Raw genomic sequence first — 26,790 nt, forward strand, 5'->3', positions numbered from 1 at the left:
ATGTAATTAGAAAATATATTGCAATATGAAGGTTAGGAATGTATCATGGTCACATTAAGTTAAAAAGGTTTAGAAGATTGTTCTGTACAAAGAATGGACAAGTGGTGATTACGCGGGTGCAGGGAAGACAAGCACAGTCAGTATGATTGATAAGCAAGCTTCTTTTATTCAAAAATCCTGTCCGTTTATATAGGGTTTGCTACAAGCAAAGTCAGCAACAGCTCTCATTGGTCAAGTTTACAAAGGTCTTTGTTTTACTTCTCCTACGGGCGGTTACAGATGTAGCTAAGTTCTCCAAGCCAAGTTCTCATTGCTAAGTCATGCCTTCCAAGGACAGAGCATATCTTCGAGGCTGTCCTTATGCCTGTCCTTATTATCTCATTCCGAACTTGCTCTATTTCCCAGGCCTAGAGAGACCTTGTACAATTTCCCAGGCCTAGACACAGAGCCTGTTTCCCAAGCTTTGTTCCCAGGCCAGACACAGGCTGATTCTGATTCTGGGGTCTTAAACAGTGGTATCAATGAATAACTGTTCCATTGATCCATGACCCCTCTCCTGCAACCATTCTCCAGCAAAAATTGCTAAGTTTCTCTATCAGTCTATTTACAAAGTAACTGGTTATCCTAATAAATTTAGATACATCTCCCCTTTGATTACAAATTAAGCATTGCACCTTCAAGGCATATCCAGGCATGCACAGGTGACACTGTGCTCATTGTCTCAAACAAGGTGAGCGCAAACATAGAAATCCCCCCCGACACTTCAACATGTAAGCTGTTATCCAACTGCACAAACACCTTCTCTCCTAAACCAAATCAGTGCTTCTGTGTTTGCTTTCATGAACTTAGAATGCACTTTTCAGGACTTTGAAAACAAGCAGTGTCTATGGATTTGAAAATGTCACCAATATTAAGAAAGTCTGTGTTGCAGCGAAGTTGCCTTCTGGCTGATGTAGGAAGCTAGCAGGAGCTGTCACAGAGGGTTTGGCAACCCTATGTATAGAAGCCTCTGCCCTGGGTTTTACTCTGCATGGTATAGTTTTTCCTTGAAAGATTGATAATTTGACATTGAATCAGAGTTTGTCAGTGAAAATAAAAGGGAAAGATCTAATTTACATGGGCTAATCAACAGGTCCAATTAATTTAAACATGGTTTTGGGATGATGATGGGTCTTCAGTGAATAGGTTTTCATTTGGGAAGGGTAGAAGGATATGACCTCAAGGCTGCAGGACAATCCATTTGTTATTAGATAGAAATTCCTGTTATTACCTTCCCATGCATAGTTTTTAACCTTTCTGTAATCTCAAATGACCTGAGTTCTGTGATTATTGCATCTGCACTCTTAGCTGCAAAAAACCCAACATTAAAAGCCCATGGTCATATTTTGATTCCGAAATAAGAAAACATGCAAATTGGTATTTCAGTCATAGCAGTGGCAGACTTTTAGGTTTACTCCAATTCCTGCTATATTCAGAAACCTGCTATTGGCTTCAAGAGGAGCCTTCTGCTAAGAAGAAGGTTCTCTTTTACTTTAATGACTTTGCCTCCATTTAATTGTACCTAAGAGTTTATCTCTAACACCTCTCTCCCAGCAGCTCCGAGCTGCGGTGTGGCACAGCGCTTGCTGTGTGCCAGGGAGCACAAAGCAGGCTGGCCTGCCGGCCCTGAATATTTCTGCAGAGCACTCTGCAGCTCCCAGCTTTGCTGTGGCTCAGTGCAGAGCTGCAGGATTGCAGGCGCTGCCTCCCAGAGCTGTGTGAGGCACTGGCTCCTGCAGCCGTGAGCTGACAAGCTGTCCCTGCCTCCCGCTGGCCTCGGCTCCCCTGGCACAAGTGCCGTGCCCGAAGGACGCTGCCCTGTGCTCCAGCCTGCCGAGCAGCCCGGCTCCCTGCCCCGGTGCCCAGGGTGCTGCACACACTGCTGACCTTTGCCAGGAGTCGCAGGGCAGCAGCACAAGAGTGGGAATGCTGAGCCAGGCCAGCGGGCCTCGGCTGCCCTTGGCCTTTCTCTCCTCGGGCAGACTCCAGAGGGCCAATGCCTCCAGGCTGGGCTGTGCCCAGCAGGGCTCCGCTTGCCCTCGGGAGCAGCCGGCTGCGCTTGGGCTCTGAGAGCGGAGGATGCGCCCGCTGCCAGCAAGAGGCACGCAGGGCCGGGCTGTGCCTCCTGCAGCTACCAGGGCCTCCTTGCAGCCTGGCCCTGCCGAGGCTCAGGCTGCTCCGGGCTCTGCCAGGGCTCTGCTGTGGCTCCACGCCGGGCAGGGCCGGGCCCGCTCTCAGCTCACACTCGCTGACAGCTCTGCACCGCAGGAGACCTTTCAGAGCACCTCTCTGATCTTTCTGCTTTCTCCGCTGAGCGAGGCTCTTCTCCAGCCAAAGACATTGCCCTTCACGATACAAATCCAAGTGGCAGGCACCCAAATGCTCTGGAGTCACAGCTGAAGGCCTGCATCTGCACAGGATATTTTGGCTGCACCACTTGCCCTTTGCTTTTTCCTGCAAATGCCATTGCCCTTTCTGCCTCAACTAGAAATACTACAGGTGGCCAAAAGCTGCCTAGTTGGCCACATTCCCAAGACAGTGTGGTCTGGAAAGGATGAATGAAGAAGAGCCTTCCCCTACTTAAAAAACATACAAAAGAAGCCATAAGTGTGACTTAACACCCATAAAAACCAGCTGGTAATTCAGAAGGAAATGTTGAGTTTTCTGAAGGGGTCAGAAAGAGGGCAGTCTTCCAAGTGAGTTTATTTTTCAGAAATTTTATTTAATGAAAATCCTTGTTTACAATCTTATTCTACAAAACTCTTCAACAATCCTACTCTACCAATCCTACGCCACAATCCTACTCCACAATCCTATTCTACAAAACTCTTCAACAATCCTACTCCACAATGCTCCTCTACAATCCTATTCCACAAAACTCTTCAACAATCTTACTCTACAATCCTATTCCACAAAACTCTCCAAAAATCCTACTCTACAATCCTCCTCTACAATCCTATTCTATAAAACCTTATCAACAATCCTCCTCCTATAATCCTCCAGTCCTCAAAATTCCTTGTGGTGATGACATCTCTACGTGGTTGTTACATTCTTCTCTGCTGCATCCTCTTCAGGACGGTGATAAGTGGTGCCAGGATGGATACTGGCTTGGCTGATGTTACAAATGGATGCTGTCCAAAGGGAAAAAAAAACAACAAAGAACAGTGAACCATGACCTTCCAAGCTCAGTGCCTCACATACTCCATCAGGATTCCTCTAGGTCCTAGAAAGACCCAGAAAGGAAAACAATGGGACCATCTGCTCCTCAGTTGTCATGTGCAGGACCTTGCCATCACAGGCAAACCCGGCCCAGAATCCCACTCATCCATTTATTCTGGTTTCTTCACCTTGCTGGGGTTTTTGCCCTGCCAGTGCTCTAGAAATGGTGCTTTCTGTCCCTGGGGTTTCTTCCTTTCAAGAAGCTCCAATGACTCCCATAGGTCCCTGTCTTGTGCTAATTTCCACAGGCACACAGAGCAGTGTCTGCCTTTCCATGCCCTGCCCCTCCTGTGCTGCATGGCACCTTCCTTCCCAGCAGGGCCAGCCGAGTGGCGCTGGGTCCTGCAGTTCCCTCTCTGCCACACAACCTGGCAGTCAGCCTGGGCCAGTTCCCCTCTGCCTGAGCGTGCCAGGCAGCAGATGGGGCTGGGACAAGTTCCTCTCAGCTCTCCCTGTTTGTGTGCCAGAAACCTCTAAGGGTGGGGTGGGGGGCACAAACCAGGGCCCCTCAGAGGCTCACAGTGAGTCCCTCACAGCCCCTCCTGCCCACAGCCAAATCTCTCCAGAGTGCTCTGCCAGGACTGGCAGCCGTGGCTTCCTCCACCACCATTTCATGTCTCTCTGCAATGCTCTACGTCAATTCTTTTGCTGTTAGGTAAAACAGAATACACCACCAAATTAAAAAACAGGGCAACAGAAAGAATAAGAAAATAGAACACCTGTCCTATCTTCTGCAGAGAGAGGTGGAAGTATTCAGTTTTGTGAAGAACGGGACTCAGGGAGACTTTATTGCCACTTTGCAAGACTTCAGAGTGGCTTTGAAGAAAGTGGGGGACACCGTTTTTAACAGGGCCAGTTACAATAGAATGTGGGCAAATAGTTTCAAACACAAAGGGGATCTAATCAGAGTAGGTCTAAGGAAGACCTTGTTTACTCAGAGCAGGGTGCCACCCTGGCACAGGCTGTCCCAAGAGCTGGTAGGTGCCCCATCCCCGGAACCATTCCAGGTCAGGTGGGAAAGGGCTCTGAGCAACCTGATCCCTCTAAAGATGTCCCTGCTCATTGCAGGACACTTGGACCAAAGGACATTACAGAGCCCTGCCAGCCCAGCCCAGTCTAGCACTCGTCAGCATTTTCATTTGAAGAGCACCAAGAGTGGAGGTGAGGAGGAAGGGGGCTCATCTGAGGCCTCGGACCTTGGTGGAGGAGGAGCCCATCCCTCGCACACTGTTTCACCTCAGCCCCTTGGCATTTTACCTGCAGCAGCTCGTTGGCAGACCAGCGCCGCTCCTCGTCTCTCTGCAGGCAGCAGCTCAGGAAGTCACGCAGCCAAGCCGAGAGGAGCTTGGGCTGCCGCAGCTGTGGCGTCCCTGCTGTGGCTATCAGGAATTTAGTCTGGAGAAACAGGAAACACAAGGCTACACCTGCTTCTTTCCCATCTGTAACTGCCCTCCCAGAAGCCATTGTTTAACGTCTCTTCTTCAGTGGCAGTTTCTGCCCTGGCAGAGACCCAGAGATGACTTTCCTTTACCAACAAAAAACCAAACTCTGATGCAGCCACAGCTTTGCCATCATCCCACAGATCTTGCCTTGGCAGCCAATTTCATTGATTGACCTAGTTAGTTGGGAACTACATCAGCAAAAGCACATTTGCTTCTCTGAAGATTCACACCAACTTGGCAGCATTTTGGAAGGGGGACTTTGCTATGTTAACTCTTTCCAAGGATTAGGACATGAAAGGCATCTCTGCAGTGCTTGTGGGTCCCTTCAGCCCAGTTGCCATACAACAAGACTCATCAAGTTTTTTGCCCTGTTCTTGAAAACAATGGTAATTGGAAGAAGAGAAAGGAAATCCATCAGTTAACCCCCAGGTAAGGAAACAAACATTTATAATCTCATATTCAACACAGACACATTAAGGTGCATGCACAAATGTATGGGGATGAAAATGCCTGCTTGGGCACACAGGAGCCACTGCAGCTCTGTCTCTCAGCAGCCTGAAAATTTCAGCTTCCTTACGCAGCAACAGAAAAGCTTTTCCTGCTCCGAAGATGGAGAGGTGCCATCCCTGTGGACACCCTCTGCTCATTTAGCTACACAAGTCAATGCATGAATGGAAGGCCCATCCCAGAAAATGCCAGGAAACAAACAGGAGGTTTTGGCAGGCTCTCCCTCTCACCAGGCTCCAGCTTGGTGATGTGGAGAAGGTGGCTTGGGCTATGAGAGAAACACAGTCACTAAGTGTTTCAGCAACACTGCACAAGAAGTAGAAGAGACTCTGTGGCCCTTGCAGCCTCATGTTCAGGTTCCAGGCATGTTTCTCAGTGTGCAGAAACTGCACAGGGGATGCAGTTCCTCACTAAAACCACTCTTTTAGAAACTCTGTTAGGTTTGGCTTTCTTTCCTTCATTTCTGGAAGTATAGCACCAATTCTAAGATGCTTGTTTCCTGTTATTGTGGCCATCTACACAGACCAAAGAACTGGAACCACTTACAGCCCAAAGGAAAATGTTGCCTGAGCATGGGGTTTGTTTGCATGTGGTATAGCTTGAGTTCCACACTGATGCAACCAAAACTACAGCAGATGCTGATGTGTTGCAGGGACATTTTAAGGAGTGGACCTTGGTGGCAGTAGTTCCAGCAGATGGCAATGGGATTTTGTCCAATGGCATGCAGAACACAGGGCAGGTGAGAAAGACAAGCGGGATCAGTGAGTATTTGCTCCTTACCGTGGCAGGACTTCGGCTCCAGTAGGGAACTTTCCGTTCTATCATTTCGATTCCCACAATTCCAAAAGACCATATGTCCACTTTGGGGCCATATGGTTGACGCATCACCACTTCAGGCGCCATCCACCAAGGAGTCCCGGCCACCGAGGACGGTCTATTCTTCCCAGGGCTGAGCTCAACAGAGATGCCAAAATCAGCTGAGGGGAAAGCAAAATACTGCTTTTATTTGAATTCTGTGCAATTAGGAAACCAAACAAAAGAATTGCCCAGTAGAACTTTGAGAATGTGCTGTTGAATCTCCTGGACAACTGTCCCTGCTCTGTCTCCTCAGGATTTTAGCCAAATCCCCACATTTTGTATACTGCCTTCAGCAGTGGCTTTTGTTCTATGGAAGCTTTAGACTTGTTGCTCCCTCCCTCTGCAATGGACACACACAGAGCAACACCCCTTTTGACTGCTTGTTCCTTGTCATACCTCTGTGCACCTTGCAACCATGTCATCAGCTCAGAGCGGGGGGTCCCCGCACTGCCACCAGCACCATTCCTGGGGAGCTGGCAGCCACTCAAAGCAGCCCCTCACCCCACATCCCTGAAAGCTGCACCTGACCAGGAATATACTAACCCAGCTTGACAGAGCCGTCGGTTCTGAAAAGGATGTTGTCGCTCTTCACGTCTCTGTGGATCACTTGGTTTGAGTGAAGAAAAGCCAATCCTTGCAAGCACTGAGAGAGTAAACAGAACCAGGAGGGACAAACCCAGTGATTTCATCACACCAGAAAAGAAACAGAGACTCTAAAAGGTTCCCATTCCCCAGGAGAATGGCGAGTAATGGCAGAACACAGTGCCATTGAGAGGAAGATTTGCTGCTCCAACACTTGCAGAGCAGGACCTTTCTAAGGAAAGGCATGTCACCTTTTGAAAGAGCAACAGCACCTGCTGTTGTAGACTGTCCCCTGCAAACCAGCCAGGATGACTGCTGCTGCAGTGGATGTGCTCAGAAGCAAAGAGCATTTTGGCTGCACTAGTATCCTTTTTAGCTGAGGACTGAAAGTATATAGTCTCTCTTTTTACCTTTGCTGTTCATTTCAAATCCTGCTACCAGCACCTTGCTTCTACAAGTGAGGAATGCAGTGAAGACAGGCAAAAATTTAGGGAGGCAAGATGGAGAACAGCAGATACAAGAGGCAGAGTGAGAATACAACAGCAGGAGATAAGAGTACAAGAACTGAGTAGAGTGAGTGCAGGGGCACTCCAGGCATTTCACTGGAGATGCTTTTACGTGCCCATAGCATACCAGCAACGCAGAAGCAAAGTTTGGCACGTGAAACCTCTCCTGTTCTGAGCCCCTATTTCTCAGATAATCCTGCCCAAACCCTTGGAAGCACAGGTGGGCTTGCTGACCTCCCGACTGATGACTGCTATCTCGATTTCAGTCAGGAAGGTCTTCCTGATGACATCGCTCAGAGCGCCTCCATCCATGTACTCCATGACCAGCCAGAGTTCCTCACCCAGAAGGTGGCTGAAGGAAAGAAACAAGGGCGTGAAGATAAACATGCATGGCTAGGTTGATTTTTTGCTTCCGGGCTTCTTGTTTCCAAGGCCCTTTGTGACAAGGACAGAATAAAAGGAATAGACATTCCCTCTTGGCTGTGCTTTGTTTGCAATCTGTGCAGTCTCAGGGAGAAAGGCACAGCTGTGAAAAAGGAGATGTCTTAGATGGCCAGCAAGTGAAAAGTGTGGTTTAGTAAGAGCCCAGATCAAAAGCCTGTCACGCGTGGTGTTTCTGGAAATAAGCACCTAGTCTTCCTGGCATGCATAGCAAAGAAAAAGAGGGGCAACAATCCAAGGGAAATCCACTTTAGGATGGTTCATCATTCAGCATTGAAGAAACTTTAAAAAATCAATCCCAAAAGAATGTGGAGGCAGTGAACTTAAAATGTATTAACTTCGTACGATACAGCTGATCCAGGTTTTGAATAATTTTGGAATAATTTTCAAACTACGTGTGCCAGGGAAGACTCATGCAGACAAGATGCACTCTCTTCTCATCCATTGCAGATGAGTAGAGAAATATTAATACATTATAATTAACAGCTCTACTTTCTAGAAGTGACCAAAGTGGATTTTTAACCTCTCATGTTTGCAGTATGTACATGCATATTCACAGGATAAGACCATGACCACTCACCTGTCTAAATAATTCACAACACTGGGACTCCTATGCTTCTTCATGATTGTGATTTCATTAACAGTTAGTTGCTTCCTCTGCTGTCCCTTAAGGCTTATTTTCTTTATGGCCACCTAAAATGACACTGAAAATCAGTAACTTGAGAAGCTGGTGGCACAAGGCCACAAGGCACATGGAGCAAGTGATTTTGCAATGACACAGTTGAGCTGTGCCAAACTGCCTTGTGATTAGGCATTGCAGTAATTAGGAAATGACATTGCAATAGCCCATTTCTCCACTCCCTTGGGGGCTAGTTACAGGACATGTGGCCACTGAGGTTTTGCCCTGAACACTTGGTAACACTGGTGTCTCAACTATCACCCACAAACCTCTGAGCCCACTCCCTGCTGCTTTGTATGGGATTCAGAAGAAGTAATCCATGCCTTAATACTCTGTGGCTACATCTTGGGCTATGGGCAGGGCTTCGAGTTTCTAGGGACGCCTCTTAGATCTCTCCCTATGTGCAGTTCCCAAGTGCAGCACTGCAGGTGGCTAAAGAACTACCAGTAACTTTCAGATGTATTTGCTGGCAACCAGAAGTGAGAATTCAGGACTCTGAAGCTGTAGCCCCAAAGAGCAGTGAGATGCTCTAAGGCACCACCTTTGTTTTAGCAATTGAGAGCGAGTGAGCACATCCTTCTCTGAAATGAACTGCTGCCCTGCGTGATTTCCTTCTGGCAGCTGAAAAGGACAAAGACTGTCTCCAATGTATTTTGCAGGCTGGTACCAGTCTGTGTTTCTTGTGCCTCTTCAGCACAGCTCGACCCAAAGCTCCAGCCACAGCTGCTCACACCAGAGGGGAAAGGCCTTGAGTGCAGCAGAGTCTGTGGGGGATGTTGACATTTACCTCTCCTCCTGTGGCTTGGTTGAGTGCTCTAACCACAGATCCAAAATGCCTAGAAACAAAACAGAAGGAGAGAAAGGAGAAGCTGTTTATTTCTTAGAGTGAAAGCTGGCCCACACAGGAGATCTCTGCTGTAAATGCCTAAAACCTGCAGGATGCAGGAGGGCTCTGCCAGAAGGCAGATGATGCATTTTCCTCTCAAGTGCATGGGCAGTGCCTGGGCTGGTTGCAGAAGCGCTGGGGTTTACTGCCTCAGCTCCTAAAGGGAATTTATTCTTTCATCTTAGGTTTGAGTTTCTAAACTCTGTGGTTCCTATTCTGAGCATGGAGCATTTCCTTCCAAGAACCGTGGATTGAATGAAATTCTCCTGGGAACTGTTATCTCATAGCTTTGAGAGGGGCTAGGTTGCCCTTTCAGGCAAGCAAGATTCTTCTTTATTCATTAGTGTGGCAGTGTGGTTTTGAGACATACAAAAATACTGAAGAAATTAACACAGAGCTGTCCCACACTTGAGAGACAAGGAGATCTTCCAGGTCCTGCTCCTTGATGTAGGCAGACTTTGGCAGCATGGAGATGTCTCTGACAATGCCTTCTGAGCACCCTCACAAGTTCTGAGCAGCACTGAAGAGATAGGACAATCTATCTCCAGTGTCTGAACATGTTTGCAGCTGACCTGACTTCACACTGGATAGATATTCCAGTGGAACTCCTGATATACCAGTGATATACCAGAAGAACCCCTGGCCCATGGTTGTGTAGAAGTAAGTGTGGCTGGACTCACCCCTTGCCAATATATTCCATTTCAGTGTATTTCATCTTGGGATTTTCCACGTTCACCATTTTCCCTGAGGGAAACAAAATGCAAGATGCTCACTTTAAAGCATAGATCCCAGCTTCCAGGAGATACAAAAGGCAGCCCCAGTGTCTGGAGGCAGTCAGCTAGTTGCAACAACAGCAACAACATCAACAGGACAGGCAGCCCTGCAGTGCAGATGGCTGGCACAGAGACTGATTGTGTAGAGCCCTTGGAAGAGTTCTCTTGACAGGAAACAAAGCACAGGGAGATGCATTCCCAGGAGAGGAGCACATCTTCTCCAGCTTTCAGCCAAAACATTGCCCAAACAATGCCTTTCCAATTGTAATCCAGAGCAGCTCATGCTATAACCAATGTCAACAGTGCTTTCAGCATCGGGACCCTCACCCTTCATGAGCAGGCTGAGCTCACAGACACCCATCTTGGAGCTAAGGAAGGTTCCAGCCCTGTCCCACCAGCCCTCAGGGACAGGGCAGCGACCACAACAAGGCTGGCAAAGCCCAAGCATGAGTACTGACAAGCAATGGGAAGAAGCCACAGGCAGCCTGGGCCCCATACAAAGTGTTGCCCCCATTCATGCCACAACAGGATGGGCTTTGAGATCAGACACACCAAGGTGCAGATCAATGCCATTTTTGTCCCAACAGGTGATGGTAGACACAGAATCCACTGGGCTCTGTTCTCAGCCCCACCAGGTCTTATCTGAGAGTTCAGCACTGGCAGCTGTTACGGGCAAGAAGCAGATTCCTTGGGGTGTGCTGCAGAATCCCAGAGGACTTGATGTGTTTTCCTAGAGACGGATCTGAGCAGGGCTCGGGCCAATGGGTAGGATTCTAAGAGTCATGGGAAAGAGTGGGGAAGGTACGAAAAAGTGCCATGGATCTGAGGAATATACCATGGATGGGCTGGAGGCTGTCTCCTGAGAAATGCCTGCAGTACAGATTTATCTGATCAAGCCACTTCGATGTGTCTCTCTTGGACACATCTTTAGAGGCATAAAACTAGGATATGAAATACAGATTGTTATAAAAGTATCTGTTTTTTTCTTTGGGGGCACACGGGAAACACCTCCTGCTCTCTATTTCTCCTGTAACCTGATATTCTTTCACAGTATTTTTTATTGACAAAAATATAGCATTCTCACGAAAAGAAACTGTATATGTAGTAGTGGCAACATAAAAATGTCATAAAAATGACATCAATAAGACATGTGGGGCAGAAGGGCTCCTTCAGGATGGAGATAAACCAACTCCACCAAAAAAAAACCCCTACAAAGAAACAAACAAAACCAAAAAACCCAGCAAAAAGAAAACCAAAAAAACAACCCCATAAAAAATAAACAGGGAAAAAGCAAAAAACCCCAAACCACCAGCCCCCTAAAAAAAAATCCCCAACCAAAAAGGCAAAAGTCCAAAACCATAAAATTTCTGTGAAGATTTTTTGCTCTGATGACTGGTTGGAAGTCAGGAGTCTAAGGGGAAATTAGGAAGCTAAAAATTCTCTTTGGTTTGGCCACTAGCATGCAGGACTTGCCTAGCCTTCTGCTGATGCAAGAAAAATCCCTGCTTCAGCCTTTAGCCGAGAGGGAAGCTCAGGCAAACCCAGGCCAGTCCCAGCTGTCTTCAGAGGCAGCAGGAGCACCCAGAGCGCTCTCTCGCTACCTCGGAGCACAGCACTTCCTCTGGGGAGTCCTAAATGGCCCTGTGACACCAAACTCAGGAGGAACATTTGCTACAGCTCTGCTGACACCTGCACACAATCCACTGACCCTGAGACAAGAAATACACCAGACGTACGGAGCATACGCAGGTACTGTTCCTCAGTCTCCTGGTTCTCAGAAGCCACGTGGAGGTCGATGAAGGAGCTGAGAAGAAGGAGATCACCAAAGGCTGAGATTGAGTTCACAGGTTCCACATCATAGGTTCCTTTAAGTAATGCTGCTGCAGAGCGAGGATTGGGACCAGAGCCCGTGCAGACGTGCTGAAACTGCATCACTTTTCGAGGAGGGGGAAGTTCCAGTGGTCCGGGACAAATTTGGTGATCTTCACGGCCAGTGTGTTCTTGGAGGTTTTTGGAGGCTGCCTGGTGAGATATCAACACATGCACCTCAAGTCAAACAGAATATAGCAGTCAGAGACAACAGCTTATCCCTCTCAGACAAGAGTGACTGACTGTGAGGAAAGGGAAAGAACAGGTTAACAAGGAATACAGACAGCTTGGAAAAGAATGGGGCCTCACAGATTCCTAGACAACTCAATCATCTCCTTGCAGCTTAGCAAAAGCCAAAAGAGACTGTACAAGTGAAGAAGTGCTCCAGAAAACTGCAGAACACTTCCACAAACCAAACACACCTTTCCACAAAGGGAAAACAGACAAAAAAGCCCTGCCACCTGCAGCACTGCCACGTGTGCCCTTGGCCACGACGCTGCAGAAGCCCAGAGATCGACCTTCCCTGAGCCGAGCAGCCAGAAGCTCAGCCAGAGTCCCCATATCTTCAGTGCCTCAAAGTGACAGGTCAAAGGCCAATTTCTAGCTGGAGGCCACTGCCTGCAGGAAATGGCTACGTCCCACAGGATTGCAGCACTCGGCATCCTCAGCAAGCAACATGCAAGTGCTGGCTGGTCAGAAACTTGCAGCTCTGCCTTGCACTAAAGACAGCACCACCCTCACTGGCACTTACTGTCTTGGATCGATCGGCCACAGCTGCAGGCTTGTGGTCATCTTGCTCCTTTTGCTCCTTTTTGGCTCCTTCTCCAGGAGCAGAGGGAGCCGGGGCAGAGACCGCTGTTCCTTCTGCCATCTGCGGCAAGAGAGAAGCATGAGGGACAGGCCGTTACCTCTCATTTATGACCTCGTTTCTCCTCAGATCCACAACCACCTTTTCAAAGGAGAAATCCTCAACTTTGTTAGCAATGGGATTCTAAGTCACTCCAACCAGATGAAAATGGGCCAACTCAACAGAACTCTATTTGATGCACTCTATGAATTTGATAGTCCTCCCCGGCTGCCATCAGCAAGCAATGGTGCCCCTGCACAACAATGGAGCTTTGAACTCTTTTATTTATTGCCCTGAAATGGAAAAGGAGGAAATAGCCAGCAAGGCCATTGCTATTGCTGCGGCAGATATGGAAAAGTCAAACTGGATCAGAATGCCATTCAGTGCGTGAAAAGGGCAGGAACGTTTGTGCAGAAGCATCTGTGCTTGTTGTAAAAGAGAGAAAATGGGCAGGGCTTCACCTCCTAGCAAGCCAACAAGCCAAAATACAAAAGCGTCCCCTCCTCAGGTGGCTAAAGCACTTGGAGGCAGTGAGGGCATGTTTGGCAGGGAAACAGCCCTGGTGGTGAGCACTGTCACATATGGATCTATGGAAGTGTGCCTGAAGGTCCCTCAGGAGGCTCCCGTTGTCCAGGCTGAAACCCCTCCCTAGCTCTCGTGTCCTTCTCTGCACACGCTCCAGCCCCTCAAGGACTTTCAGCTTCAGAGGGGCCAACAAGTGGACACACACTCCCAGCTCTGGCCGCAGCGCTGCCCAGCCCAGGGGGACGGCCACTGCCCTGCTCCTGCTGCCCCACTGCTGCTGACACAGGCCAGGATGGCCTTGGCCTTCTTGGCTATGTGGCCAAGCGCTGGCCCACATTCAGCTGCTCTTGACTGGCACCACTGGGTCCTTTTAACCTACTCAGGTCCCTCACCACAAAATTGCCCCTTTGACTTCAAATACAGCATCCCCGGTTCCAAGATGTCCTGCCTCTTCTCAGCCAAACAAGACAGCAGTCAAGGACTTGCAGCTTCACCCCCACCCTAGGCCCTAATGCCATTTCCAAAGCTGCAGGCTTCATCGCAAAGGGCGTCCACAGAAACTTGCCGCTTCTTCTTTCTGCCACACAAGAAGTCTTCCCAACGAGGCACTTGGTTTCTTTGGCCACACTCAACAAGAATGGCACCCACAGATTCCTAGACAACTCAATCATCTCCTTGCAGCTTAGCAAAAGCCAAAAGAGACTGTACAAGTAAAGAAGTGCTCCAGAAAACTGCAGAACACTTCCACAAACCAAACACACCTTTCCACAAAGGGAAAACAGACAAAAAAAGCCCTGCCACCTGCGGCACTGCCACGTGTGCCCTTGGCCACGACGCTGCAGAAGCCCAGAGATCGACCTTCCCTGAGCCGAGCAGCCAGAAGATCAGCCAGAGTCCCCAGACCTTCAGTGCCTCAAAGTGACAGGTCAAAGGCCAATTTCTAGCTGGAGGCCACTGCCTGCAGGAAATGGCTACGTCCCACAGGATTGCAGCACTCGGCATCCTCAGCAAGCAACATGCAAGTGCTGGCTGGTCAGAAACTTGCAGCTCTGCCTTGCACTAAAAACAGCACCACCCACAACTGGCACTTACTGTCTTGGATCGATCGGCCACAGCTGCAGGCTTGTGGTCATCTTGCTCCTTTTGCTCCTTTTTGGCTCCTTCTCCAGGAGCAGAGGGAGCCGGGGCAGAGACCGCTGTTCCTTCTGCCATCTGCGGCAAGAGAGAAGCATGAGGGACAGGCCGTTACCTCTCATTTATGACCTCGTTTCTCCTCAGATCCACAACCACCTTTTCAAAGGAGAAATCCTCAACTTTGTTAGCAATGGGATTCTAAGTCACTCCAACCAGATGAAAATGGGCCAGCTCAACAGAACTCTATTTGATGCACTCTATGAATTTGATAGTCCTCCCCGGCTGCCATCAGCAAGCAATGGTGCCCCTGCACAACAATGGAGCTTTGAGCTCTTTTATTTATTGCCCTGAAATGGAAAAAGAGGAAATAGCCAGCAAGGCCATTGCTATTGCTGCGGCAGATATGGAAAAGTCAAACTGGATCAGAATGCCATTCAGTGCGTGAAAAGGGCAGGAACGTTTGTGCAGAAGCATCTGTGCTTGTTGTAAAAGAGAGAAAATGGGCAGGGCTTCACCTCCTAGCAAGCCAACAAGCCAAAGTGTTCCCTCCTCAGGTGGCTAAAGCACTTGGAGGCAGTGAGGGCATGTTTGGCAGGGAAACAGCCCTGGTGGTGAGCACTGTCACATATGGATCTATGGAAGTGTGCCTGAAGGTCCCTCAGGAGGCTCCCGTTGTCCAGGCTGAAACCCCTCCCTAGCTCTCGTGTCCTTCTCTGCACACGCTCCAGCCCCTCAAGGACTTTCAGCTTCAGAGGGGCCAACAAGTGGACACACACTCCCAGCTCTGGCCGCAGCGCTGCCCAGCCCAGGGGGACGGCCACTGCCCTGCTCCTGCTGCCCCACTGCTGCTGACACAGGCCAGGATGGCCTTGGCCTTCTTGGCTATGTGGCCAAGCGCTAGCCCACATTCAGCTGCTCTTGACTGGCACCACTGGGTCCTTTTAGCCTACTCAGGTCCCTCACCACAAAATTGCCCCTTTGACTTCAAATACAGCATCCCCGGTTCCAAGATGTCCTGCCTCTTCTCAGCCAAACAAGACAGCAGTCAAGGACTTGCAGCTTCACCCCCACCCTAGGCCCTAATGCCATTTCCAAAGCTGCAGGCTTCATCACAAAAGGCGTCCACAGAAACTTGCTGCTTCTTCTTTCTGCCACACAAGAAGTCTTCCCAACGAGGCACTTGGTTTCTTTGGCCACACTCAACAAGAATGGCACCCACAGATTCCTAGACAACTCAATCATCTCCTTGCAGCTTAGCAAAAGCCAAAAGAGACTGTACAAGTGAAGAAGTGCTCCAGAAAACTGCAGAACACTTCCACAAACCAAACACACCTTTCCACAAAGGGAAAACAGACAAAAAAGCCCTGCCACCTGCAGCACTGCCACGTGTGCCCTTGGCCACGACGCTGCAGAAGCCCAGAGATCGACCTTCCCTGAGCCGAGCAGCCAGAAGCTCAGCCAGAGTCCCCAGACCTTCAGTGCCTCAAAGTGACAGGTCAAAGGCTAATTTCTAGCTGGAGGCCACTGCCTGCAGGAAATGGCTACGTCCCACAGGATTGCAGCACTCGGCATCCTCAGCAAGCAACATGCAAGTGCTGGCTGGTCAGAAACTTGCAGCTCTGCCTTGCACTAAAGACAGCACCACCCACAACTGGCACTTACTGTCTTGGATCGATCGGCCACAGCTGCAGGCTTGTGGTCATCTTGCTCCTTTTGCTCCTTTTTGGCTCCTTCTCCAGGAGCAGAGGGAGCCGGGGCAGAGACCGCTGTTCCTTCTGCCATCTGCGGCAAGAGAGAAGCATGAGGGACAGGCCATTACCTCTCATTTATGACCTCGTTTCTCCTCAGATCCACAACCACCTTTTCAAAGGAGAAATCCTCAACTTTGTTAGCAATGGGATTCTAAGTCACTCCAACCAGATGAAAATGGGCCAGCTCAACAGAACTCTATTTGATGCACTCTATGAATTTGATAGTCCTCCCCGGCTGCCATCAGCAAGCAATGGTGCCCCTGCACAACAATGGAGCTTTGAGCTCTTTTATTTATTGCCCTGAAATGGAAAAAGAGGAAATAGCCAGCAAGGCCATTGCTATTGCTGCGGCAGATATGGAAAAGTCAAACTGGATCTGAATCCCATCCAGTGCGTGAAAAGGGCAGGAACGTTTGTGCAGAAGCATCTGTGCTTGTTGTAAAAGAGAGAAAATGGGCAGGGCTTCACCTCCTAGCAAGCCAACAAGCCACAAGACAAAAGTGTTCCCTCCTCAGGTGGCTAAAGCACTTGGAGGCAGTGAGGGCATGTTTGGCAGGGAAACAGCCCTGGTGGTGAGCACTGTCACATATGGGTCTATGGAAGTGTGCCTGAAGGTCCTTAAGGAGGCTCCCGTTGTCCAGGCTGAAACCCCTCCCTAGCTCTCGTGTCCTTCTCTGCACACGCTCCAGCCCCTCAAGGACTTTCAGCTTCAGAGGGGCCAACAAGTGGACACACACTCCCAGCTCTGGCCGCAGCGCTGCCCAGCCCAGGGGGACGGCCACTGCCCTGCTCCTGCTGCCCCACTGCTGCTGACACAGGCCAGGATGCCCTTGGCCTTCTTGGCTATGTGGCCAAGCGCTGGCCCACATTCAGCTGCTCTTGACTGGCACCACTGGGTCCTTTTAGCCTACTCAGGTCCCTCACCACAAAATTGCCCCTTTGACTTCAAATACAGCATCCCCGGTTCCAAGATGTCCTGCCTCTTCTCAGCCAAACAAGACAGCAGTCAAGGACCTGCAGCTTCACCCCCACCCTAGGCCCTAATGCCATTTCCAAAGCTGCAGGCTTCATCGCAAAAGGCGTCCACAGAAACTTGCCGCTTCTTCTTTCTGCCACACAAGAAGTCTTCCCAACGAGGCACTTGGTTTCTTTGGCCACACTCAACAAGAATGGCACCCACAGATTCCTAGACAACTCAATCATCTCCTTGCAGCTTAGCAAAAGCCAAAAGAGACTGTACAAGTGAAGAAGTGCTCCAGAAAACTGCAGAACACTTCCACAAACCAAACACACCTTTCCACAAAGGGAAAACAGACAAAAAAGCCCTGCCACCTGCAGCACTGCCACGTGTGCCCTTGGCCACGACGCTGCAGAAGCCCAGAGATCGACCTTCCCTGAGCCGAGCAGCCAGAAGCTCAGCCAGAGTCCCCAGACCTTCAGGGCCTCAAAGTGACAGGTCAAAGGCCAATTTCTAGCTGGAGGCCACTGCCTGCAGGAAATGGCTACGTCCCACAGGATTGCAGCACTCGGCATCCTCAGCAAGCAATATGCAAGTGCTGGCTGGTCAGAAACTTGCAGCTCTGCCTTGCACTAAAGACAGCACCACCCACAACTGGCACTTACTGTCTTGGATCGATCGGCCACAGCTGCAGGCTTGTGGTCATCTTGCTCCTTTTGCTCCTTTTTGGCTCCTTCTCCAGGAGCAGAGGGAGCCGGGGCAGAGACCGCTGTTCCTTCTGCCATCTGCGGCAAGAGAGAAGCATGAGGGACAGGCCGTTACCTCTCATTTATGACCTCGTTTCTCCTCAGATCCACAACCACCTTTTCAAAGGAGAAATCCTCAACTTTGTTAGCAATGGGATTCTAAGTCACTCCAACCAGATGAAAATGGGCCAACTCAACAGAACTCTATTTGATGCACTCTATGAATTTGATAGTCCTCCCCGGATGCCATCAGCAAGCAATGGTGCCCCTGCACAACAATGGAGCTTTGAGCTCTTTTATTTATTGCCCTGAAATGGAAAAAGAGGAAATAGCCAGCAAGGCCATTGCTATTGCTGCGGCAGATATGGAAAAGTCAAACTGGATCAGAATGCCATCCAGTGCGTGAAAAGGGCAGGAACGTTTGTGCAGAAGCATCTGTGCTTGTTGTAAAAGAGAGAAAATGGGCAGGGCTTCACCTCCTAGCAAGCCAACAAGCCAAAGTATTCCCTCCTCAGGTGGCTAAAGCACTTGGAGGCAGTGAGGGCATGTTTGGCAGGGAAACAGCCCTGGTGGTGAGCACTGTCACATATGGATCTATGGAAGTGTGCCTGAAGGTCCCTCAGGAGGCTCCCGTTGTCCAGGCTGAAACCCCTCCCTAGCTCTCGTGTCCTTCTCTGCACACGCTCCAGCCCCTCAAGGACTTTCAGCTTCAGAGGGGCCAACAAGTGGACACACACTCCCAGCTCTGGCCGCAGCGCTGCCCAGCCCAGGGGGACGGCCACTGCCCTGCTCCTGCTGCCCCACTGCTGCTGACACAGGCCAGGATGGCCTTGGCCTTCTTGGCTATGTGGCCAAGCGCTAGCCCACATTCAGCTGCTCTTGACTGGCACCACTGGGTCCTTTTAACCTACTCAGGTCCCTCACCACAAAATTGCCCCTTTGACTTCAAATACAGCATCCCCGGTTCCAAGATGTCCTGCCTCTTCTCAGCTAAACAAGACAGAAGTCAAGGACTTGCAGCTTCACCCCCACCCTAGGCACTAATGCCATTTCCAAAGCTGCAGGCTTCATCGCAAAAGGCGTCCACAGAAACTTGCTGCTTCTTCTTTCTGCCACACAAGAAGTCTTCCCAACGAGGCACTTGGTTTCTTTGGCCACACTCAACAAGAATGGCACCCACAGATTCCTAGACAACTCAATCATCTCCTTGCAGCTTAGCAAAAGCCAAAAGAGACTGTACAAGTGAAGAAGTGCTCCAGAAAACTGCAGAACACTTCCACAAACCAAACACACCTTTCCACAAAGGGAAAACAGACAAAAAAGCCCTGCCACCTGCAGCACTGCCACGTGTGCCCTTGGCCACGACGCTGCAGAAGCCCAGAGATCGACCTTCCCTGAGCCGAGCAGCCAGAAGCTCAGCCAGAGTCCCCAGACCTTCAGTGCCTCAAAGTGACAGGTCAAAGGCCAATTTCTAGCTGGAGGCCACTGCCTGCAGGAAATGGCTACGTCCCACAGGATTGCAGCACTCGGCATCCTCAGCAAGCAACATGCAAGTGCTGGCTGGTCAGAAACTTGCAGCTCTGCCTTGCACTAAAGACAGCAGCACCCACAACTGGCACTTACTGTCTTGGATCGATCGGCCACAGCTGCAGGCTTGTGGTCATCTTGCTCCTTTTGCTCCTTTTTGGCTCCTTCTCCAGGAGCAGAGGGAGCCGGGGCAGAGACCGCTGTTCCTTCTGCCATCTGCGGCAAGAGAGAAGCATGAGGGACAGGCCGTTACCTCTCATTTATGACCTCGTTTCTCCTCAGATCCACAACCACCTTTTCAAAGGAGAAATCCTCAACTTTGTTAGCAATGGGATTCTAAGTCACTCCAACCAGATGAAAATGGGCCAACTCAACAGAACTCTATTTGATGCACTCTATGAATTTGATAGTCCTCCCCGGATGCCATCAGCAAGCAATGGTGCCCCTGCACAACAATGGAGCTTTGAACTCTTTTATTTATTGCCCTGAAATGGAAAAAGAGGAAATAGCCAGCAAGGCCATTGCTATTGCTGCGGCAGATATGGAAAAGTCAAACTGGATCAGAATGCCATCCAGTGCGTGAAAAGGGCAGGAACGTTTGTGCAGAAGCATCTGTGCTTGTTGTAAAAGAGAGAAAATGGGCAGGGCTTCACCTCCTAGCAAGCCAACAAGCCAAAAGACAAAAGCGTCCCCTCCTCAGGTGGCTAAAGCACTTGGAGGCAGTGAGGGCATGTTTGGCAGGGAAACAGCCCTGGTGGTGAGCACTGTCACATATGGATCTATGGAAGTGTGCCTGAAGGTCCCTCAGGAGGCTCCCGTTGTCCAGGCTGAAACCCCTCCCTAGCTCTCGTGTCCTTCTCTGCACACGCTCCAGCCCCTCAAGGACTTTCAGCTTCAGAGGGGCCAACAAGTGGACACACACTCCCAGCTCTGGCCGCAGCGCTGCCCAGCCCAGGGGGACGGCCACTGCCCTGCTCCTGCTGCCCCACTGCTGCTGACACAGGCCAGGATGCCCTTGGCCTTCTTGGCTATGTGGCCAAGCGCTGGCCCACATTCAGCTGCTCTTGACTGGCACCACTGGGTCCTTTTAACCTACTCAGGTCCCTCACCACAAAATTGCCCCTTTGACTTCAAATACAGCATCCCCGGTTCCAAGATGTCCTGCCTCTTCTCAGCCAAACAAGACAGCAGTCAAGGACTTGCAGCTTCACCCCCACCCTAGACCCTAATGCCATTTCCAAAGCTGCAGGCTTCATCGCAAAAGGCATCCACAGAAACTTGCCGCTTCTTCTTTCTGCCACACAAGAAGTCTTCCCAACGAGGCACTTGGTTTCTTTGGCCACACTCAACAAGAATGGCACCCACAGATTCCTAGACAACTCAATCATCTCCTTGCAGCTTAGCAAAAGCCAAAAGAGACTGTACAAGTGAAGAAGTGCTCCAGAAAACTGCAGAACACTTCCACAAACCAAACACACCTTTCCACAAAGGGAAAACAGACAAAAAAGCCCTGCCACCTGCAGCACTGCCACGTGTGCCCTTGGCCACGACGCTGCAGAAGCCCAGAGATCGACCTTCCCTGAGCCGAGCAGCCAGAAGCTCAGCCAGAGTCCCCAGACCTTCAGGGCCTCAAAGTGACAGGTCAAAGGCCAATGTCTAGCTGGAGGCCACTGCCTGCAGGAAATGGCTACGTCCCACAGGATTGCAGCACTCGGCATCCTCAGCAAGCAACATGCAAGTGCTGGCTGGTCAGAAACTTGCAGCTCTGCCTTGCACTAAAGACAGCAGCACCCACAACTGGCACTTACTGTCTTGGATCGATCGGCCACAGCTGCAGGCTTGTGGTCATCTTGCTCCTTTTGCTCCTTTTTGGCTCCTTCTCCAGGAGCAGAGGGAGCCGGGGCAGAGACCGCTGTTCCTTCTGCCATCTGCGGCAAGAGAGAAGCATGAGGGACAGGCCGTTACCTCTCATTTATGACCTCGTTTCTCCTCAGATCCACAACCACCTTTTCAAAGGAGAAATCCTCAACTTTGTTAGCAATGGGATTCTAAGTCACTCCAACCAGATGAAAATGGGCCAACTCAACAGAACTCTATTTGATGCACTCTATGAATTTGATAGTCCTCCCCGGCTGCCATCAGCAAGCAATGGTGCCCCTGCACAACAATGGAGCTTTGAGCTCTTTTATTTATTGCCCTGAAATGGAAAAAGAGGAAATAGCCAGCAAGGCCATTGCTATTGCTGCGGCAGATATGGAAAAGTCAAACTGGATCTGAATCCCATCCAGTGCGTGAAAAGGGCAGGAACGTTTGTGCAGAAGCATCTGTGCTTGTTGTAAAAGAGAGAAAATGGGCAGGGCTTCACCTCCTAGCAAGCCAACAAGCCAAAGTGTTCCCTCCTCAGGTGGCTAAAGCACCTGGAGGCAGTGAGGGCATGTTTGGCAGGGAAACAGCCCTGGTGGTGAGCACTGTCACATATGGATCTATGGAAGTGTGCCTGAAGGTCCCTCAGGAGGCTCCCGTTGTCCAGGCTGAAACCCCTCCCTAGCTCTCGTGTCCTTCTCTGCACACGCTCCAGCCCCTCAAGGACTTTCAGCTTCAGAGGGGCCAACAAGTGGACACACACTCCCAGCTCTGGCCGCAGCGCTGCCCAGCCCAGGGGGACGGCCACTGCCCTGCTCCTGCTGCCCCACTGCTGCTGACACAGGCCAGGATGCCCTTGGCCTTCTTGGCTATGTGGCCAAGCGCTGGCCCACATTCAGCTGCTCTTGACTGGCACCACTGGGTCCTTTTAGCCTACTCAGGTCCCTCACCACAAAATTGCCCCTTTGACTTCAAATACAGCATCCCCGGTTCCAAGATGTCCTGCCTCTTCTCAGCCAAACAAGACAGCAGTCAAGGACCTGCAGCTTCACCCCCACCCTAGGCCCTAATGCCATTTCCAAAGCTGCAGGCTTCATCGCAAAAGGCGTCCACAGAAACTTGCCGCTTCTTCTTTCTGCCACACAAGAAGTCTTCCCAACGAGGCACTTGGTTTCTTTGGCCACACTCAACAAGAATGGCACCCACAGATTCCTAGTCACCTCAATCATCTCCTTGCAGCTTAGCAAAAGCCAAAAGAGACTGTACAAGTGAAGAAGTGCTCCAGAAAACTGCAGAACACTTCCACAAACCAAACACACCTTTCCACAAAGGGAAAACAGACAAAAAAGCCCTGCCACCTGCAGCACTGCCACGTGTGCCCTTGGCCACGACGCTGCAGAAGCCCAGAGATCGACCTTCCCTGAGCCGAGCAGCCAGAAGCTCAGCCAGAGTCCCCAGACCTTCAGGGCCTCAAAGTGACAGGTCAAAGGCCAATTTCTAGCTGGAGGCCACTGCCTGCAGGAAATGGCTACGTCCCACAGGATTGCAGCACTCGGCATCCTCAGCAAGCAACATGCAAGTGCTGGCTGGTCAGAAACTTGCAGCTCTGCCTTGCACTAAAGACAGCAGCACCCACAACTGGCACTTACTGTCTTGGATCGATCGGCCACAGCTGCAGGCTTGTGGTCATCTTGCTCCTTTTGCTCCTTTTTGGCTCCTTCTCCAGGAGCAGAGGGAGCCGGGGCAGAGACCGCTGTTCCTTCTGCCATCTGCGGCAAGAGAGAAGCATGAGGGACAGGCCGTTACCTCTCATTTATGACCTCGTTTCTCCTCAGATCCACAACCACCTTTTCAAAGGAGAAATCCTCAACTTTGTTAGCAATGGGATTCTAAGTCACTCCAACCAGATGAAAATGGGCCAACTCAACAGAACTCTATTTGATGCACTCTATGAATTTGATAGTCCTCCCCGGCTGCCATCAGCAAGCAATGGTGCCCCTGCACAACAATGGAGCTTTGAGCTCTTTTATTTATTGCCCTGAAATGGAAAAAGAGGAAATAGCCAGCAAGGCCATTGCTATTGCTGCGGCAGATATGGAAAAGTCAAACTGGATCAGAATGCCATCCAGTGCGTGAAAAGGGCAGGAACGTTTGTGCAGAAGCATCTGTGCTTGTTGTAAAAGAGAGAAAATGGGCAGGGCTTCACCTCCTAGCAAGCCAACAAGCCAAAGTATTCCCTCCTCAGGTGGCTAAAGCACTTGGAGGCAGTGAGGGCATGTTTGGCAGGGAAACAGCCCTGGTGGTGAGCACTGTCACATATGGATCTATGGAAGTGTGCCTGAAGGTCCCTCAGGAGGCTCCCGTTGTCCAGGCTGAAACCCCTCCCTAGCTCTCGTGTCCTTCTCTGCACACGCTCCAGCCCCTCAAGGACTTTCAGCTTCAGAGGGGCCAACAAGTGGACACACACTCCCAGCTCTGGCCGCAGCGCTGCCCAGCCCAGGGGGACGGCCACTGCCCTGCTCCTGCTGCCCCACTGCTGCTGACACAGGCCAGGATGGCCTTGGCCTTCTTGGCTATGTGGCCAAGCGCTAGCCCACATTCAGCTGCTCTTGACTGGCACCACTGGGTCCTTTTAACCTACTCAGGTCCCTCACCACAAAATTGCCCCTTTGACTTCAAATACAGCATCCCCGGTTCCAAGATGTCCTGCCTCTTCTCAGCTAAACAAGACAGAAGTCAAGGACTTGCAGCTTCACCCCCACCCTAGGCACTAATGCCATTTCCAAAGCTGCAGGCTTCATCGCAAAAGGCGTCCACAGAAACTTGCTGCTTCTTCTTTCTGCCACACAAGAAGTCTTCCCAACGAGGCACTTGGTTTCTTTGGCCACACTCAACAAGAATGGCACCCACAGATTCCTAGACAACTCAATCATCTCCTTGCAGCTTAGCAAAAGCCAAAAGAGACTGTACAAGTGAAGAAGTGCTCCAGAAAACTGCAGAACACTTCCACAAACCAAACACACCTTTCCACAAAGGGAAAACAGACAAAAAAGCCCTGCCACCTGCAGCACTGCCACGTGTGCCCTTGGCCACGACGCTGCAGAAGCCCAGAGATCGACCTTCCCTGAGCCGAGCAGCCAGAAGCTCAGCCAGAGTCCCCAGACCTTCAGTGCCTCAAAGTGACAGGTCAAAGGCCAATTTCTAGCTGGAGGCCACTGCCTGCAGGAAATGGCTACGTCCCACAGGATTGCAGCACTCGGCATCCTCAGCAAGCAACATGCAAGTGCTGGCTGGTCAGAAACTTGTAGCTCTGCCTTGCACTAAAGACAGCAGCACCCACAACTGGCACTTACTGTCTTGGATCGATCGGCCACAGCTGCAGGCTTGTGGTCATCTTGCTCCTTTTGCTCCTTTTTGGCTCCTTCTCCAGGAGCAGAGGGAGCCGGGGCAGAGACCGCTGTTCCTTCTGCCATCTGCGGCAAGAGAGAAGCATGAGGGACAGGCCGTTACCTCTCATTTATGACCTCGTTTCTCCTCAGATCCACAACCACCTTTTCAAAGGAGAAATCCTCAACTTTGTTAGCAATGGGATTCTAAGTCACTCCAACCAGATGAAAATGGGCCAACTCAACAGAACTCTATTTGATGCACTCTATGAATTTGATAGTCCTCCCCGGATGCCATCAGCAAGCAATGGTGCCCCTGCACAACAATGGAGCTTTGAACTCTTTTATTTATTGCCCTGAAATGGAAAAAGAGGAAATAGCCAGCAAGGCCATTGCTATTGCTGCGGCAGATATGGAAAAGTCAAACTGGATCAGAATGCCATCCAGTGCGTGAAAAGGGCAGGAACGTTTGTGCAGAAGCATCTGTGCTTGTTGTAAAAGAGAGAAAATGGGCAGGGCTTCACCTCCTAGCAAGCCAACAAGCCAAAAGACAAAAGCGTCCCCTCCTCAGGTGGCTAAAGCACTTGGAGGCAGTGAGGGCATGTTTGGCAGGGAAACAGCCCTGGTGGTGAGCACTGTCACATATGGATCTATGGAAGTGTGCCTGAAGGTCCCTCAGGAGGCTCCCGTTGTCCAGGCTGAAACCCCTCCCTAGCTCTCGTGTCCTTCTCTGCACACGCTCCAGCCCCTCAAGGACTTTCAGCTTCAGAGGGGCCAACAAGTGGACACACACTCCCAGCTCTGGCCGCAGCGCTGCCCAGCCCAGGGGGACGGCCACTGCCCTGCTCCTGCTGCCCCACTGCTGCTGACACAGGCCAGGATGCCCTTGGCCTTCTTGGCTATGTGGCCAAGCGCTGGCCCACATTCAGCTGCTCTTGACTGGCACCACTGGGTCCTTTTAACCTACTCAGGTCCCTCACCACAAAATTGCCCCTTTGACTTCAAATACAGCATCCCCGGTTCCAAGATGTCCTGCCTCTTCTCAGCCAAACAAGACAGCAGTCAAGGACTTGCAGCTTCACCCCCACCCTAGGCCTTAATGCCATTTCCAAAGCTGCAGGCTTCATCGCAAAAGGCATCCACAGAAACTTGCCGCTTCTTCTTTCTGCCACACAAGAAGTCTTCCCAACGAGGCACTTGGTTTCTTTGGCCACACTCAACAAGAATGGCACCCACAGATTCCTAGACAACTCAATCATCTCCTTGCAGCTTAGCAAAAGCCAAAAGAGACTGTACAAGTGAAGAAGTGCTCCAGAAAACTGCAGAACACTTCCACAAACCAAACACACCTTTCCACAAAGGGAAAACAGACAAAAAAGCCCTGCCACCTGCAGCACTGCCACGTGTGCCCTTGGCCACGACGCTGCAGAAGCCCAGAGATCGACCTTCCCTGAGCCGAGCAGCCAGAAGCTCAGCCAGAGTCCCCAGACCTTCAGGGCCTCAAAGTGACAGGTCAAAGGCCAATGTCTAGCTGGAGGCCACTGCCTGCAGGAAATGGCTACGTCCCACAGGATTGCAGCACTCGGCATCCTCAGCAAGCAACATGCAAGTGCTGGCTGGTCAGAAACTTGCAGCTCTGCCTTGCACTAAAGACAGCAGCACCCACAACTGGCACTTACTGTCTTGGATCGATCGGCCACAGCTGCAGGCTTGTGGTCATCTTGCTCCTTTTGCTCCTTTTTGGCTCCTTCTCCAGGAGCAGAGGGAGCCGGGGCAGAGACCGCTGTTCCTTCTGCCATCTGCGGCAAGAGAGAAGCATGAGGGACAGGCCGTTACCTCTCATTTATGACCTCGTTTCTCCTCAGATCCACAACCACCTTTTCAAAGGAGAAATCCTCAACTTTGTTAGCAATGGGATTCTAAGTCACTCCAACCAGATGAAAATGGGCCAACTCAACAGAACTCTATTTGATGCACTCTATGAATTTGATAGTCCTCCCCGGCTGCCATCAGCAAGCAATGGTGCCCCTGCACAACAATGGAGCTTTGAGCTCTTTTATTTATTGCCCTGAAATGGAAAAAGAGGAAATAGCCAGCAAGGCCATTGCTATTGCTGCGGCAGATATGGAAAAGTCAAACTGGATCAGAATGCCATCCAGTGCGTGAAAAGGGCAGGAACGTTTGTGCAGAAGCATCTGTGCTTGTTGTAAAAGAGAGAAAATGGGCAGGGCTTCACCTCCTAGCAAGCCAAC

This window comes from Lonchura striata, chromosome Z, assembly GCF_046129695.1.
Source record: "Lonchura striata isolate bLonStr1 chromosome Z, bLonStr1.mat, whole genome shotgun sequence".
Lineage (NCBI taxonomy): Eukaryota > Metazoa > Chordata > Aves > Passeriformes > Estrildidae > Lonchura > Lonchura striata.